This window comes from Cupressus sempervirens, chromosome 10 (assembly GCF_028749045.1).
Source record: "Cupressus sempervirens isolate cs-2001-9-10 chromosome 10, ASM2874904v1, whole genome shotgun sequence".
In the NCBI taxonomy this organism is placed as follows: domain Eukaryota; kingdom Viridiplantae; phylum Streptophyta; class Pinopsida; order Cupressales; family Cupressaceae; genus Cupressus; species Cupressus sempervirens.
In genome coordinates this window covers 500,449-519,597 of record NC_143127.1, presented here as the reverse complement: position 1 = coordinate 519,597, position 19,149 = coordinate 500,449, and the positions used below count along the sequence as shown (strand labels likewise).

The following is a 19,149-nucleotide window of genomic DNA, read 5'->3' as shown; positions in this document are numbered from 1 at the left end:
ACAAAATAGATCAACAAAGTATGATTAGAATAACAATATGAAATTTAATTGATGTAAAAGTACACTAGGAGTTCCTCTATATAAAGACCTCTAGAATGACTAGGAGTTAGCACACTAATAAGTCTCACAACTAAGCACATGTCCACCAAGAGTTATTTATCTTCCATTAAGCATAGGAGTTAGTGTGATATGAGAGGATAAGCCTGCAAAGGTGTCTCATGTAAAATTATGTTGTAGACACCATGTGCTTAATTAAGAGTGCATATAATTATGTTCTCAACATGACAATTCAGTTAATTATGCAAACTCCAGTGTTGTAGACACCATGTGTTAAATTAGATTTTCTTACTCCTATGTTGTCAACATGACAACTCATATGAGTACACAAACTCCTAGGTCTCTAACCCAATAAATAACAAAATAATGCATTTATCCTAAGTAAACTTAAGTAAAGTGTAAATTGTTATTAATTATTTACACTAACATCCTTAACCATATGAGCAATATAGTCAACAACCATAACAAGATACTCATACACAATAACACTAGATATGATAACTAGGGAAAACCTTGATTAGAGGGAATACCTTGGTGGGGATGGTACCCACAAAATGATGTACTAATATAAATATTCCCTGTTAGAGGATAGACCATATTAGGAGTCAATGAAATACATTCACTACATATCAATCCCTATTAGGAGACTTTGAATCCCTATTAGGAGATTCCAACCTTGTTAGGAGTTATAGAAGCCTAACGGACCCATTGTCTTGTTAGAATATATAGTCCACCAATATGAATGAAAGGGGGTGTGAAATAGTTATCCAACTAATATCAAAATTATCAACCTTATTAAACTTTAACCATATGAGCAATATAATCAGAAACCACAACAAGATATGCATACACAATAACACTAGATATGTTAACTAAGGAAACCCCTGATCAAAGAGAAAACCTCGGTGGGGATGGTACCCACAAGATTATGCACTAATATAAATATTCCTTGTTAGAGGATGGACCCTGTTAGGAGTTTATGAATACATTCAATACATATGAGTCCCTATTAGGAGACTTTGAATCCCTATTAGGAGATTCCAACCCTATTTCGAGTTGTGCAACCTTTGTTAGGAGTTGTGGAAGGTAGTTGGACCCACTGCACAAATAGCTTCAAGGGTAAGACCAATGAACCCACAGTCCAAATGATCTCTGTATTTTTCCTTATAGAATAATAGAATTGTATTGTACTATTCCTTTATACCATATCTTCAAGGAAAATATCTTTCCTTTATACCATATCTTCAAAATAATTCCTTGAGTTGGCCTTGTGGCTTTCCCAATTAATTATAATGAGATAATTAATTAATTACAATTATAATAGCATTGTTTGCTCACAGTCTATGTAAAACTTTATACGTGTGATACTAGGGCTTGTGCACTTGCTAACATCACCAAATGACTATCCTCTGTCACTCCATGACTATGCATCTCCTCATTACATCTTAGATGAAAGTAAACAAACATCAAGAACTACTTTCCCAATACTCTATCTCTGAACTACTCTTTGTAAATCAAGTACAACTTTTGTACCTTATTTACTTAGACTTGGCACACTCAACCACATCATTAGGACACAAAGTATAAAATTTCCATGACTTTGCATCACTAGAAAATCAAAATATTGTTTGTACTATTAAGATCCATGTCTGCTACTCAACCAATCTTTACAGAAACATAGTCATGAATGCAACATTTAAATACTCTCCAATGCTCAAGATACTCCCCCAAAGTAGTATCATCAGAATTCATGCTAACAATATCCCCCTTTGGAATTGATGCAAACATAGATGAAAAACATCTAAGTTCCAAGAATACCAAAAACTACTCTGCTACTATTGTTCTCATCTTCTCAAATCCTCTTCATCAAAAGTCTAAAATCCTTTAGACTCTAGGATCAACATCAGTTGTTCACATGCTAAAAAGTCTCAACACAACAGGTGCATAGTCTTGCTTCTTCTTCTTCTAGATTGACAACAATTGTTCTCTTCACACTAAACAACTTCATAATACATCTGGTGCATATTCATGATTCCTTTCATGAATCTTTCTAAATCTCCCTAAAGAGATATCTCTCCCGCATACATAGTGAGGAGTTCTTCTCCCCCATTGCTTAGGAAAAATTTTCCATGCATATTCTTCCTCCATTGACATTAATGTCAAAGGCCTTAATATTACAAAATATCAATTGTTAAATACCAATTGTTCATATGTTGCTCCAAGTCTTCAACCAGCTTGAGTGTCCAAAGACACTGTTCAAAACCAAATACCAAGAGTCCTCAATGACTCATCTCATCATAGATACTCCCCCATATAAGAAGCTTTAGAATTTAGTCTAGTCTAACAATAGTGCTATGTACCACTAGATTGATGCATTTACTGCATCATTTACTCAGAAGTAGGTAGGGGCATAAGCCCAAGCATTCCTCTCAAGTACTCAAATGTATCTTTAGGCAAAGGCTTCATAAAGATATCTATAATCTGACCTTTAATACTCACATAATCCAATCTGATATCTTTTCTGTTGCTTTCTCTCTTAGCACATGATAATTAATAGATATATGATTAGTCTTAGAATACAATACAAGATTCTTAGACATACTCATTGTACTCTTATTATCACAGTAAATGATAGAAAGCTCTTCAAACTGAATTATGATATCTTTGGACATTTGCTGCATCCACATAATTTGATTACAATTATTTTTTGTTGTAACATACTCTACCTCAACTGTACTCTTTAAAATACAATCTTGCTTCTTGCTTGGCCAAGAAGCCAATCTTCCTCCAAGAAAGAATGATCCACCACTAGAGCCCTTTCTATCATCCATACTACCTACCCAATCTGCATCAATATATGCACATAGAGTGAAATCACTTGATCTATCATACCGAATTTCATAGTTAGATGTTCCTTTCAAATATCTAAATAATCTTTTTACTACTACTAAATGATACTCCTTAGGATCATCTTGATATCTAGTTACAATCCCAACTACATTTGCTATATTTGGTCTGGTGTAAGTCAAATACTACAAACCTCCAATCATGGATATGTGCTTCTTCTTCTCAACTATAGGTGTCTCATCTTTGTTGGATAACTTGTGACTAGTTATCATAGGTGTTCCAACAAGTGTACAACTTTCTAATCCAAACCTTTTCAACAAGTCTTTTGGGTACCTAGCTTGTGAAATAAAAATGCCATCATTGTTTTGCACAATTTGGAATCCTAGCAAAAACTTCATTTCTCCTATCATGCTCATTTCAAACTCATTCTTCATTTCTTCAACAAACTTATCACTTACTTCATCAATACCTCAAAAAATGACATCATCAAAAATTATTACTATTATCAAAAAACCATTCTCAACTTATTTCAAATACAAGTTACTATCTGTTGTACCTTTAGCAAAATCCAAGCTTTGCAAAATTGTTGTCCAACCTTGCATACTAGGTTCTAGGTGATTGCTTCAGACCATATAGAGCTTTCTTTAATCTGTATACCATGTCTTTATCTTATGATAAAGGAAAACCTTCATGCTGCTCAATATATACCTCTTAATCAAGTTTCCATTCATGAAGGTTGATTTAACACACATCTGATAAACCTTGAATTTCTTATTTTTTGCATAAGCCAAGAGCATCCTTACTGCTTCCACTCTAGCTATCATGTGTCTCCTCATAGTCTATGCCTTCTTGATGTGAATATCCCTTGCATACAAGTCTAGCCTTGTTCCTCACAACTTCACCTTGCTCATTCATCTTGTTTTTGAATACCCATTTGGTTCGTATCACATTTTTTTCTTTAGGTTTAGGAACTAACTCTTGTGTATCATTCTTCATAATCTGATCTAATTCTTCCTTCATTGCTTGAATCCAATGATCATCTTTACATACTTCATCTACACTCTTAGGTTCAACCTAAGATATCACGCATATCTCCTCATTTACTCTATGCCTTGTCATTACACCTTTGTCTTTTTTTCCAATTATCTATCCAAGAGGGTGATTTTTTGTCAGATTACTATTAGAAGTAGGAGTTAGCATCTCAACTCTTATCTCATTTCTAGGTTCAAATATCTACTCTCCTCTTTGCTCAACAATTAACACATCATTATGCAAATCATTGTTTGTCTCAAAGAAAACTTCTACATTTTGTCTAACAATTCTAGAATTATCTTCTTCATCTTAATTATAATCTACCGTATTTTCCTTAGTTCCAAACTTTTCATCAATCCTTGCATTTGTGCATTCAACTATTGTCTTATTTCTATAGTTAAAACATTTGTATGCCTTGTTTTTCAATAAATAGCCAAGAAACATACCTTCATCACTTCTTGGATCAAACTTACCAATGTCATCATATCTCTTAATGTAACATTTGCTGCTAAATATTCTGAAATACTTAATTGATGGTGAATGACCAAACCATAATTCATAGGGTGTCTTTCTCATACCTTTTCTGATCTGTACTCTATTCAGAGTGTACACTATTGTATTGACTACTTCTCTCCAAAATATCTTAGAGACATCATTATCAAACAACATCGCTATTTCTACCTCTTCTACTAACTTATTTCTTCTTTCAACAATCTCATTCTTCTCAAGTGTTCTAGGTGAAGATAGTAGTCTTTTGATTTAATTATGTTCACAAAACATGTTAAACTATCTAGAGGTGAATTATCCTCCTCTATTAGATCTCAAACACTTAATCTTAACACCATAGTCATTCTCAACTTTATTCTTAAATATCTTAAACTTCTCAAAAGCCTTAGATTTCTCTTTAAGAAATGCTACCTACATCATTCTAGTGAAATCAGCAACAAAAATCATAAATTTCCTTTCACCATAGAATCCTCTTATTCCTGAGGGACCACTCAGATCTATGTGAATGATATCTAGCTTCTCTGTGGTAGAGAAATTCTTGCTAGGAAATGATACTTTCTTCTATTTAGCCAAAATACATTATTTACACACAACATTAGTAGGCTTTGTAATCATAGGCAAGTCTCTGCCTGCAAATGTGCTACTAACCTTCATGATATTATCAAAGTTTATGTGATAGAATCTTCTATGCCACAACCAACTATTATCCACTTTAGCTACCAAACATGTCATTTCAGTAGGATTCAACTGAAATACATTACCTCTTGATCTTGTGTCTGTTCTAATAAACTTACCATCTCTATCTTTGATAATGCAGGCCTTCTCAGTAAATTGTAATTGATAATCCTTGTCCACCAACTGCCCAATACTCAACAAGTTATGCTTCAACCCATCAACAAAATAAACATCATTAATGTTAGTTTTACCATTAAGAGTAATGGATCAAATTCCTATTCTATGATAGGGTGCATTTTTTCAAACTCTAACAATGCCTCCATCATGGTTTTTGAACCTAAAAAACTTATTCATATCACCAGTCATGTGATGTGAACAACCATTGTCAATTATCCAATTAGACTTCTTTTCAACTTGGGAAACCAGAGCCCTTTCTTCTCTAATTTCTCTATCAAGATCATCTTCCTTGATAGCTACAAATCCCAATTCATCATCACTTTCACTTTGACCTTTCTCATCAAATTCTTCATCTTCAATTGCATTCAAACAATTTCTATCTCTTCTAGGCTTAAACTTTCCTTATACATTTTTCTCTCTTTTAGGACATTTAGATGCATAATGACAAAACTCATCACAAATCCAACTTTTAAAAAATTTCTTACCATCTTTTTTTCTTCTCACAAGAAGGGCTATACCTTCCTCAATCTTCTTTTCTTCCTTAGATTTTCTAGTACTAGTAAAATCTCCATCTGTGCTTGCACTCCTTGTTAGATTAGGTCTTAGATCTACTTCTGTCACTTCTAATCTTCCAAGCAATGTTTCCTCGATGAAATCCTTAGTGTAGGGCATTGAATCATCTAAGCTACTTTTTTGAATGGTGGTGTCAAACTTATCAAGATCTTTCAAACTACCTAATCTTCTTTCTTTATTCCACCATGAGACCAAATTCCTGCAACAATTTCTAATATTCTACCAATATAACTTCTTACTGATTCATCTTCCATCATCATAGCATCTTGAAATGCACATATCTAATTCTGGAATCTCATTCTCTTTGCATGTGGATCACCTTCAAAACTAGATTGTGATGCTCTCTCAATTTCATGAGATGTTTGAAGTGTCGTTACCTAATTGTATTCATTTTTTGGAAGAGTTGATAGTAGAGCTTCTCTTCCTCTCATGTTACACATGAATAGATCTCTCTCTTCTTTACTGCATCCTTCAAGCTTTTCTTCTTCAAAAATTTTCTTCTTACTCTTTTTCAAGATCCAATATCTCAGACCCATGCACAATAGGTGAGTCTTCATCTTCTCCTTCCAACTCTCATAGTTGGCCCCATCAAATCTAAGACTATCCTTTTTGAAAAGATTTGACATTGATCTCCCAAAGTTGTTAAGCTTTACCTTCAAGGACCTACTACTCTGATACCAATTGTTAGAATATATGGTCCACTAATAGAACTAAGAGGGGGAGGGGGTGAATTAGTGATCCAACTAACATCACAATTATCAACCTTATCAAACTTTAACCATATGAGAAATATAATCAAAAACCACAACAAGATACTCATACACAATAACTCCAGCTATGTTAACTAGGAGAACCCTTGATTAGAGGGAAAACTCCAATGGGGATGGTACCCACAAGATGATGTACTAATATAAATATTTCTAGTTAGAGGATAGACCTTGTTACGAGTCTATGTATACATTCAGTACATATGAGTCATTATTAGGAGAATTTGAATGATGCAAGGGACTCCCCTTAATACCATAAACTCATAACATAAACAAAGAAACAATAGAAAATGCGAGAACAAAATATGGACTTCTTATTATTGCCTCAGATGTGGAATTATAGAATTCTCAATTACAATATGATAACCCAAATGGGCACCTCCATTACAGTAATCTGCAAGATAGTGTTGCAAACTATCACCTAGAGTTGTTCTAGACAATCTTTGAGCATTTCCTAAATAGACAATTTTATGCTGCCCAGGAAGGTTCTAGATGCTCAAATGTAATACCTAGGGCTGACAGACCCTAACAATATATATAGAGTCAACTAAATACATTTTTGATAAATTATTTTAGACATTTCGGTAGCCCAACTTTTGAAGGCCATAACTCACAAATCGTTGCTCTGATTGGCTATTATAAACACTTTTCAAAAATTCCAAATCCTAATCTACAACCATGGAACCACGCTAGCGCCCTTTTGTCACATTTTCAAACCTCATCTAGGCACTCTAAGGCCTCCAACGGTGAGCCTGAAGATTTTTCTACAAATTTTTCACTGAAAATCCATAATAACTTCTCTGATACTTAAGCTGGAGCAATGAGATTTTTATGGTAGCCTTATAATGTTGTAATGAACCTTCATATAGAAAATGAGAACATTCTGAGTTCAAATGAGAGACTCACTAAAAATAGCAAGTTCCCATAAATAGTAACCACCATTTCTATTAGTCCTTATTAAAATAGAAAAGACTAAAATGAAAATATTTTTGGGTGATGCAAGATTTCTCTTAGACCTAGGATACTCCTGCATCAGACATTCGCGGTAATTTGAGAAGTGAACCTATCACATCTTAGGTGTTTAGAGGAAAACCAAGATGGTTCACCTCCTCCCTTGCTAGCAATGATGAATCCTCAATTGGTCTTCCCTTCCATTTGACCAGATATTCCTCATAAGTTCTATTTTTGGTACTTTTGCCAACACAACTGTCCAGTATCTCCTCAATATCCTTTGTAGCTGAACTAGCTATTGGAATACTCCATTGCGCTTCTACAACTTCATCTCCATAACCTCCTTCATAATACTTGGTCAAATCTAAAATATTAAATACTGGTGAAATATTCAATTTAGTAGGTAACTCCACTTCATAAGCATTTCCAAAATCATGCCTTTTCACTACCTTGCATAGGCCAAACTTCTTCATCTTCAGCTTATTATATGTACCCACTAGAAAATGCTCCTTCATCAAATGAACCATGACATCATCTCCAATCTAAAATTCCTTATACCTCCTTTTCACATCTTCCTTAGCCTTATACTATTTATTCATCTTTATGATGTGCTTCCTCACCTCCTCATTGATGTTCTTCAAATGTTCAGCAAAATCTTCTACTTTAGCAGTACTTATCTCTCCTTTATCCAACTGTCTCAATTCAAAAGCATTTTTGGGACTACTTTCATATACAATCTGGAATGGTGATTTACTAGTACTCCTATTGACAAAATTATTATATGCAAATTTAGCCTATGGTAAAATCATATCCCATCCTTTTGGTTTATCTCCAACCAAGCATCTCAGCGAATTTCCCAAACCACAATTCATAGCTTCTGTCTATCCATCAGTCTGTGGATGATGTGATGAACTAAACTTCAAATCTATCTTCAAATTCTTCAATAATTTATACCAAAAATATCCAACAAATTTGGTATCTCAATCTGAAACTATACTCTTTGGCAAACCATGCAATCTCACCACTTCTCTGAAAAATAACTCTGTTACATGAACAACATCACTAGTCTTCCTACAAGGAATAAAATGTGCCATCTTTGAAAATTTTTCAACAACCACAAAAATAGAGTCATGCCCACATTGTGTCCTCAATAATCCAAGAACAAAATCCATGCTAACATCCTCCCATAGCTTCTCTGGTACAAATAATGGTTGATACAACCCTGTATTCTACTTTACTCCTTTAACCATTTGACACACTCTATAACTTTGTACAAAATTTGTCACATCTTTCTGTAACAGTGGCTAGTAGTAATTTTGAGCAACCAAAGCTATGGTTTTATCTCTGTCAAAATGTCCAGCCAATCCTCCACTATGCTTCTCCTTGATAAGATTCTCTCTCATTGAACTTTTGGGAATGCACAACTGGCTTCCTTTGAACAACATATTATCCTAGATCATGAAATCCAACCACTTTGTCCTATAAGTGTAATAGGTTTTGTACAAGCCTTCCACAACCAAATTGAATCTCACATCTTTAAACACAACATAAAAACACCCTTCCAAGGATTTTACAATTGGTTTCACATAGGACCCACAACTTATAGGTGAAGGTGGACTACCAAGTAGGAGATTGCTCAATGTAAAAACAAACAATATACATGCCCTTTCAAGGCTAGAAATTCACATAAACTTTCGTACTTTCTCCTCCTTATCCCCCCCAAAGTAAGATCAATGTCATTAGCATGGAAGGGCCCATACACCTTTCCTTTCTTCCCTTTCCTCACCATAAGAAGAAACTCTACACTATCTTGGTGTGCAACTAACCCCTTCCCCCATACATGGCCACTTCTGCCCTATCCAAGGGTGAGTAATGCCAACACCCCCTTCAAATTTTTCCCAAAAAAACAAGGAAAATAAAATAAAAGGGAAATTTTTTTTTAAAAACCACAATACCCATCCCTCACATGATACCAAGAAAAACACAACTCCAAAAATGCAAGAGATTTACACACACACTTAAACAATGAACAAAATAAACATATCCATGACAATGGAGAAACCTACCTTCACAAAGGTTATGGAAAGAATGAGTTTTGAGATGAGCTTAATCCTTTCCTCCTTCCAATTCCAAAGCTTGACTTCTATAAAACTAGAGAGTGAGTGAACACCCTCCAATTCTTCATAGGGACTTTAGATAGCTTCTAAACTCGCCCACCCAAAAATAGCAATAACTCCAACTTGACTCTAAGCCTCCTTTGGTCTCCCCACTTGGGTAACCTCATGGAGATGATCCATGTTCAAAACAAAGAAAAATTGGGATATTTTAGGGGTCATAAATATTGCTAGAAAGTTCTAGAAGGGTGGAAAAGGTATCCAACCCATAACCTTAACACATGGGAACTTGGATTACATTAGAGTTGGCTTTTAGGACTAGTTAATGACCTATACAAGTGGCTTGAGAATATTTGACCTCCAAAATTCCAAGGGTATAACCTTTCCACTAAACCCTAATCAAGGGGAATTAATTTAGGTTACTAACTAAATCAGTCTTAGTTTAACAAGTTACATTGCCAACCCTAATTGGCATGTTAGTACACATATGCATATAAAGAGTGTCAAGTGACACCATACGATTTACTTTTATATAACATTCAACATGTTACAAAATACAAAATGATACATATACATTTAAATTATGATGCAAATTAAACACTTGACAATGAGGTTCAATTCACTTTATTAGATTTAACCTTGGTCTTATAGTTTGTACATAGGGTTGGTTACTATTTCTCTAATTTATTCCATGGTTAGCTTTCTCACACACTTCAAGCAAATATTAGTAGTTCAATAAAATCACACACACACACACACACACACACACACACACACACACACACACACACACACACACACACACACACACACAAACCAAATATACATAATCAAATTGATCAAAACATTATAACTTTCATTTAGATGAACTTTTCCCATTTATGCACATAGATTACCATCACTAATCTCATAATTGAATCATCATAACATATTCATTAGTTTGAATTAAAATGCTGAAATAATCATCATAATGCATATACATACATTTAAAACATCAAAAATAATATAGCTAAGCATACTAAAGTAACCATCACATGGCACAAGTAATACTAATAATCTCTAATACATTAGATATAATGTCTCAAAATGTCAGATCATAATGTATCAAAATAAGTGTATCAACTATGCTATGATAGGTCAAGGTAAGGCCTCACATTATTATTCAATTGCTAGTAGCATAATCTCCATTTGTACTCACACTTCCTAGAAACATATTTCAAACACTTAATGCATTGAAAGAAGTTTTCACTCTAGGTAATTCTCCACTTCATCTCATCCACATCTTAGTTGATTCCAAACTCCCAAGAAGAGTATCTCTTGTAGAATCAAGTGTGTAGGGAATAACATGTTTAATCATCTGTGCTGCCTGTTTATATTTAGGTATCAAATTTTTTAGGATCTTCTATATAACTTCATCTTCTGATTACTCTCCTACACAAGTCTTAATTCATGTTATAATCTATGATATTTTACCAACATAACTTCTTATATATTCATCTTCCATCATCTTAACATCTCTAAATAAACATAGCTAATTTTGTAATCTAACCTTTCTAGCATGATCATCACCCTCACATGTCTTGATGTAGGAGCATCCTGGGTGTAAGAACAATCTTGAATTAACCAAAACTATTTCATTTTAGTTGTTTGAGTGAGGGTTGTCTTAATGTAGAGTTTTCATTTATGGAGGCTTGCTACTTAGTAAGTCAATCATACGAAATTAGAAAGTCCTAATTTCAGAGGTGGATATTCATCATGGACATGTTTGCCTATCAGTTGAGGCTCTGTCATATCATGTGTATTTATAGATTTACTGCAAATTGATTTTTTGCAATTTTGGTATATAAACTCTAGGCTCACCTTTGGAGGCCTAAAAGTTTCCTAGATGAGTCCCAAAAACTCAATGGATGGGTGCTTGTGTCTATTCAAGCCTATAGATCAAGAGTTGAGGTTTTTGAAAAGTGGCTATAATAGCCAATCAGAGCAACAATTTGAGAGTTATGATATTTTGAAGTTGGGATGAATAAAAAATCCAAAATAAATGTCAAAGGTTTATTTGGCTGACTTTATATGTATTGTTAGGGTCTATCAATCCAAGGTATTAAGTTTGAGTGTCTAGAACCTTCTTGGTTGGCATTAAATTATCTATTTAAGAAATGCCGATGTTGGTTTGTAGTGCCTCTCATGTTTGCAGTCTATACCTTATCTGTTTTGTTTCAAGAGATATTTGATACTCTTATTTTATGTATTTTGAGGATGACCTGAGGGTCGGATGTTTTACTTTGATTTAGTATCATAGATGCTTTACTGCTATACTATTCAGTTTATCATATTTGCACGTGGATGCCATTTTAGGATGACAGTAGATCTATGATGATATATGATTATCTGGTATTTGTAAATAATTTCTAATTATTTTATGTGATGGATTTTATTCTGTGGTTATTTACTTCATTCTTGTATCTTTACGCTTTCTATGAACGTGAGTGATGTAAATTGATTAATTAGGTATTTAATGCATTTTTCTTCGGCTATGATATTATATGCAATTGCACTTGATTGTGTGTTTTGGTGTGTAGGAATTATATCCCTGGTAGTGGTACATGGAGTTAGTGATTCAGCTATTCATATTTTACCAATGTTGTCCCTATATGGTCGACATATCCTTATTTTAATTATTTTAAATTTAAAACCTTTTGGTGATTATTAAATCCAAACTCATATACATTATATGATTAGACTAGTAAGCGTTTCTAAGCATTTAGAGGTTTGCATTATCACAAATTTTTTTGGTGATTTTCTATTATTTTGGGTTTTGGGCTTTAAATCTTCTTGAATTTAATTTTTGGCAGCTTTGCCTTAGGTGAATTCTCGTTACAAGCAATAACCCATTTTCATTTGGATTGATTCAGAGTCTAGCTAGTCTAACTATTTGTTTTCCCTAATCAACTATTCACTCAAAAAGTGAATAAGTATTGAAAATGGGATTTTATTATTCACTTCTCACTTCTTGAAAATAGAAATTTGGAGAGCTTTTGAAGAATCCTCTTCGGAAGGATTTGATTTTATTCATTCTATGAGCTGTGACCATGGGATCTTCATGAGGTTGGTCTTGTTGGATTTGGCTCGAGTAGACCTTGCCTTGCCATGATTTTTGGAAGATTCGATGGGCATTTTATTTTATTGTGTGGATTTTAGTTTCTGCCCCTTTTGCTATCAGGTAGGGCTTTCCTATTTTAGCATTTCTTCTCCATTTCAACTTCTATTTTTGGTAGCTATTTGTTAGGAGGATGAGAATTAATGTTCCCCTCCATTTTTGTTTGCTAGTTCTACTCGGTTTTTCAGGTATGAGCATTTTCCTTGTTTTTGGGGTGGGGGTTTGGGATTTTGCACCGTTATGCTGGCCATTTTTGCATACAGTGTCTAAATTCAATTATTTTTGGATTTTTGGGGCTCTTGTAGCCAAAGGTCAAATGGGTTTTAATTTTGAAGTTTTCCAAAATTTTGGGGTTTTTACCTTGTTTTGTGTGCCATCCTATTTTCTTAGGTCTTCTTGGTACATTCAATCATGGACTTGGATCATCTATTTGGAAGTTAGTTAGACCATTATTTCACATTCATGTTGTATTGGGATGCATGCCACATCTATCATCTTGATTCTATTTTTGATTGAGTGACTTTCTACTTTGTATTCTCATATAGTCCTTGTGTTATGATCTTCGTGATGGTGGTGTGCCACACATGAGTATGTATGCATACATTTTTCAGGTGACTTGCGAGTCTCGACCTTCTATGGTACTTCTAGAAGTTACGATCATTGGAGTTGGGTCAAGAATTTGCATGCCTATGGGCACTCATCATTGGATGAGCATGGGTAGGGTAGGGTAGCATATGGAGGGGGCTTCTATCTCGTAGCTTGATGATCACGAGGCTAGAGGTTGGTAGAGGGAGCTTTATTTAAGTGATAACTAAATAAAACATTGGGTAGTAATAAAACTTAAGATAATGAAAAATGTTCTATGCTAGCTAGAGCCTTTCCATTGAGGAAGCTAAATCTTCATAATTCGAGCTTGGGCTTATCAATGCCAAGTGACTCTCCATGATGTCATCCCCTACTTTGTAGCCCATAGAGTGTCTGACTAGGACTTGTAGTTGACGCATTGCCTTTTTCTTGGATTCATTCATTATATTGCCTGGTGTGTGTGCTCTCCATGGATTTTTGTTTGTGTGTTTTTTGATTGGATCATTATCTCCATTATCATGATGGGTGTGGACCTAGAGGTGCCATATGGTTGGGAGGCATAGCTACCTATACGAATACTAGGGATTAGTGTACAAAGATGGCCTTTTTTTCCTAGTGTGACTATTGCTAGATATTTTCACTTGGTACTTCAAATTTTACAGTATGCTTTCTTGTGGTATATGCTTTCATTAGAATGCTTGTATATCATGTTTAGATGATGTTAGTTACTATTATATTTCCTTATTATGATGATTAGCATGTCATAGGTGATGTTACCTACTTGTAGGATTATCTTATACTTTTCTTTTAGCATTTTAGATTTCCTTATGCTTATGTTGTAGCATGTTTAATAGTGACATCCCGATCATGATAGTACCAATGATCTTATTGGTGGCTTGGGATGTTACGTGTGAGGGATGGCTAGGGCCCACAATGGTCTTATGATGCTATTGAAGGTTGGGAGGAACCACATATTTAATTTTTTTGTACTACTCACTGTGATGTTTCCCTTCTGTTCTTTTCCTTCATTGTATGATTAGATGGTTAGATGTTATTTCTAGCTTTCCATCTTTCAATTATGGTTCGAGTGTTCTTGCCTCAAAAAGTGGATCTAGTACTCGCTGGTGTGGAGGAATTCATTTTCTAGTTTTCTTCCTTTATTTTTTTTGGCTTGTTGTTCTAGATTCTCACTAGAAATTGTAGTTTCTCGCATGAGAATGCAAGTCCTTGTGTGGCGTATTGGGTTTCTTCACACAACTTTGCACTTCTTCATGCAAAACCAACACCAGTTTATGGTTTTGGGCTAGGTACTTCCTCATGCCATTCAGTGCACTTTCTCACGTGGATGGCAGTTTCTCATGGGTATGTTGCACATCTTCACATGAGAATCTGACACTCTATGGTCTCGCGTGAAAAATAGTGAGTATCTAGGCTTAATGTGAATAGTAGTAGTTCGATAAAATCACACACACACAGATATATATGTATATAAACCAAATTTACATAATCAAATTGATCAAAACATTATAACTTTCATTTAGATGAACTTTTCCCATTTATGCACAAGATTACCATCACTAATCTCATAATTGAATCATCATAACATATTCATCAGTTTGAATTAAAATGCTAAAATAATCATCATAATGCATATACATACATTTAAAACATCAAAAATAATATAGCTAAGCATACTAAAGTAACCATCACATGGCATAAGTAATATTGATAATCTCTAATCCATTAGATATAATGTATCAAAATGTCATATCATAATGTATAAAAATAAGTGTATCAACTATGCTATGATGGGTCAAGGGGAGGCCTCACATTATTATTCAACTGCTAGTAGCATAATCTCCATTTGTACTACACTTCTTGGAAACATAGGTCGAACACTTATGCATTGAAAGTAGTTTTTACTCTAGGAAATTCTCTACTTTGTCTCATCCACATCTTAGTTGATTCCAATCTCCCAAGAAGAGTATCTCTTATAGAATCAAGTGTGCAACGAATAACATTTTCAATCATCTGTGCTACCTGTTTATATGTAGGTGTCAAAGTTTTCAAGATCTTCTATATAACTTCATCTTCTGATTACTCTCTTGCACAAGTCTTAATTCATGTTATAATGTATGAAATTTTACCAACATAACTTCTTACATATTCATCTTCCATCATCTTAACATCTTGAAATAAAAATAGCCAAATATGTAATCTTACCGTTCTAGCATGATCATCACCCTCACATGTCTTGATGTAGGAGCATCCTAGGTGTAAGAGCAATCTTGCATCAATCAAAACTATTTGAGTTTAGTTGTTTAAGTAAGGGTTGTCTTAATGTAGAGTTTTCATCTATGGAGGCTTGCTACTTAGTAAGTTAGTCATAAGAAATTAGAAAGTTCTAATTTTAGAGGTGGATATTCATCATGGATATGTCTACCTATCAGTTGAGGCTCAATGTCATATCATGTGTATTTATAGATTTATTTCAGATTGTTTGTTTGCAATTTTGGTATATAAACTCTAGGCTCACCGTTGGAGGCCTAAAAGTGCTTGGATGAGGCCCAATGTAGATCAAGAGTTGAGGTTTCTAAAAGGTGGCTATAATAGCCAATCAGAGCAATAGTTTGAGAGTTATGGTCTTCCAAAGTTGGGCTGACCAAAACATTTAAAATAAATGTCAAAGGTGTATTTGGCTGACTTTATATGTCTTGTTAGGGTCTATTGATCCAAGGTATTAAGTTTGAGTGTCTAGAACCTTCCTGGTCGGCATTAAATTATCTGTTTAAGTAATACCGATGTTGGTTTGTAGTGCCTCTCATATTTTTAGTCTATACCTTGTCTATTTTGATTTGAGAGATATTTGATACTACTATTTTGTGTATTTTGAGGATGACCTGAGGGTCAAATGTTTTACTTTGACTCAGTACCATAGATGCTTTATTGCTATACTATTCATCTTATCATATTTGCACATGGATTCCATTTTGAGATGATAGTAGATCTATGATGATATCTGATTATCTAGTATTTGGTCATAATTTCTAATTATGTTATGTGATAGATTTTATACTATGGTTATTTACTTCATTCTTGTATCTTTACACTTTCTGTGAACATGAGTGATGTAAATGGATTAATTAGATATTTAATGCATTTTGCTTCGGTTATGATATTATATGCAATTGCACTTGATTGTGTGGTATGTAGAAATTATATCCATGGTAGTGGCACATGGAGTTAGTTATTCAACTATTCATTTTTTACCAATGTCGTCCCTATATGGTTAACGTATCCTTATTTTAATTATTTTTAATTTAAAACCTTTTAGTGATTATTAAATCCAAACTCATATGCATTATGTGATTAGACCAACAAGCGTGTTTTTGCATTTAGAGGTTTGCATTGTCACGAAATTTGTTTAGTGATTTTCTATGATTTTGGGTTTTGGGCTTTAAATCTTCTTGAATTTAATTTTTGGTAACTTCACCTTAGGTGAATTCTTGTTACAAGCAATAACCCATTTTCATTTGGATTTATTTGAAGTCTAGATAGTCTAACTAGTTGTTTTCCCTAATCAACTATTCACTCAAAAAGTGAATAAGTATTGAAAATGGGATTTTATTATTGACTTCTCACTTCTTGAAAATAGAAATTTGGAGAGCTTTTAAAGAATTCTCTTTTGAAGGATTTGATTTTTGTTCATTCTAGGAGCTGTGAGTGTGGAATCTTTGCAAGGTTGGTCTCATTGGATTTAGCTCGGGTAGACCTTGCCTTTCCATGATTTTTGGTATATTTGGCAAGCATTTTATTTTATTGTGCGGAATTCAATTTCTACCCCTTTTGTTGTCAGGTAGGGCTTTCCTATTTTAGAAATTCTGCTCTATTTTAGCTTCTATTTTTGGTATCTATTTGTTAAGAGGCTGAGAACTAGTGTTCCCCTCCATTTTTGTTTGCTAGTTCTACCCAATTGGTTGGGTATGAGCATTTTCCTAGTTTTTTGGATTTGGGTTTGGGGTTTTGCACCGTTATGTTGGCCATTTTTGCATACACTATCTGAACTCAATTTTTTTGGATTTTTAGGGTTCTTGTACCTAGAGGTCAAATAGGTTTTAATTTCAAAATTTTCCAAAATTTTTGGGTTTTTACCTAGTTTTGCATGCCACCCTATTTTCTTGGGTTTTCTTGACACATTGTTGGTCATGGACTTGGATCATCTGTTTGGATATTAGTTAGACCATTATTTCACTTTCATGTTGTATTGGGATGCATGCCACATTCATCATCCTGATTCTATTTTTGATTGAGTGACTTTCTACTTTGTGTTCTCATATAGTCCTTGTGTTATGATCTTTGTGATGGTGGTGTGCCACACATGAGTATGTGTGTGTATATTTGTTAGGTGACTTGCGAGTCTTGACCTTCTGTGGTACTTCTAGAAGTTATGATCATTGGGATTGCATTGGGAACTTGCATGCCTATGGGTGCTCATTGTTGGATGAGCATGGGTAGGGTAGGGTAGCATATGGAGGGGGCTTCTATCTCATAGCTCGATGATCATGAGGCCGGAGGTTGGAAGAGGGAGCTTTTTATAAGTGATAGCTAAATAAAACATTAGGTGGTAATAAAACTTAGGATAGTAAAAAATATTTTTTGCTAGAGCCTTTTCATTGAGAAAGCTAAATCTGCATGATCCAAGCTTGGGGTTGTCGATGCCAAGGGACTCTCCATGATGTCATCCCTTACTTAGTAGCTCATAGAGTATCTAACCAAGACTTGTAGTTGATGCATTGTCTTTTTCTTGGATTCATTCATCATACTGCTTGGCATGTGTGCTAGCCATGGATGTTGTTTTATGGTTGGATCAGTATCTCCATTAGCGTGACGGGTGTGGACCTATGGGTGCCATGTGGTTGGGAGGCATAGCTACCTATACCACTACTAGGGATTGGTGTACAAAGATGGCCTTTTTGTCCTAGTGTGACCATTGTTGGATGTTTTCACTTGGTACTTCAAATTTTAGAGTATGCTTTCTTGTAATTTATGCTTTCATTGGAATTCTTGTATATCATGTTTAAATGATGTTAGTTGCTATTGCATTTCCTTATTGTGACGATTAACATGTGATAAGTGATGTTACCTACTTGTAGGATTATCTTATACTTTTCTTTTAGCATGTTAGATTTCTTTATGCTTATGTTGTAGCATGTTTAGTGCTGACGTCCCTATTATGATAGTACCAACTATCTGATCGATGGCTTGGGATGTTACCTGTGGGGGATGGCTATGGACCATGATGGTCTTATTGTTGGGCCCATTTTCCGTTGCACCAAAAGCCATGACTCTTAGTGAACATGGAACACCACATAATTAACCACTTGTGGGCAGGGGAGCACGTCGCATCACCCAACAATCTCCCCCTCGACGCGCATACCAGGTGCTTACGTGGGTCGGGAAGGCACCGGAGAGATTTGAACCCACGACCAAGCCAAAACCAGGCTCTGATACCAATTGTTGGGCCCATTTGCCATTGCACCAAAAGCCATGACTCTTAGTGAACATGGAACACCACATAATTAACCACCTGTGGGTAGGGGAGCGCATCGCATCACCCAACATTTATGATGCTATTGAAGGTTGGGAGGAACCACATATTTAGTTTTTTTGTCCTACTCACTGTGATGTTTCCCTTCTATTCTTTTCC

General features: G+C 34.7%; 1 pseudogene; it reads right to left on the bottom strand.

The window, feature by feature from the left end:
* The window catches only part of LOC149532249 (putative E3 ubiquitin-protein ligase ARI1 pseudogene), a 114,496-nt pseudogene that overhangs the window by 30,051 nt on the left and 65,296 nt on the right, over positions 1-19,149 (bottom strand).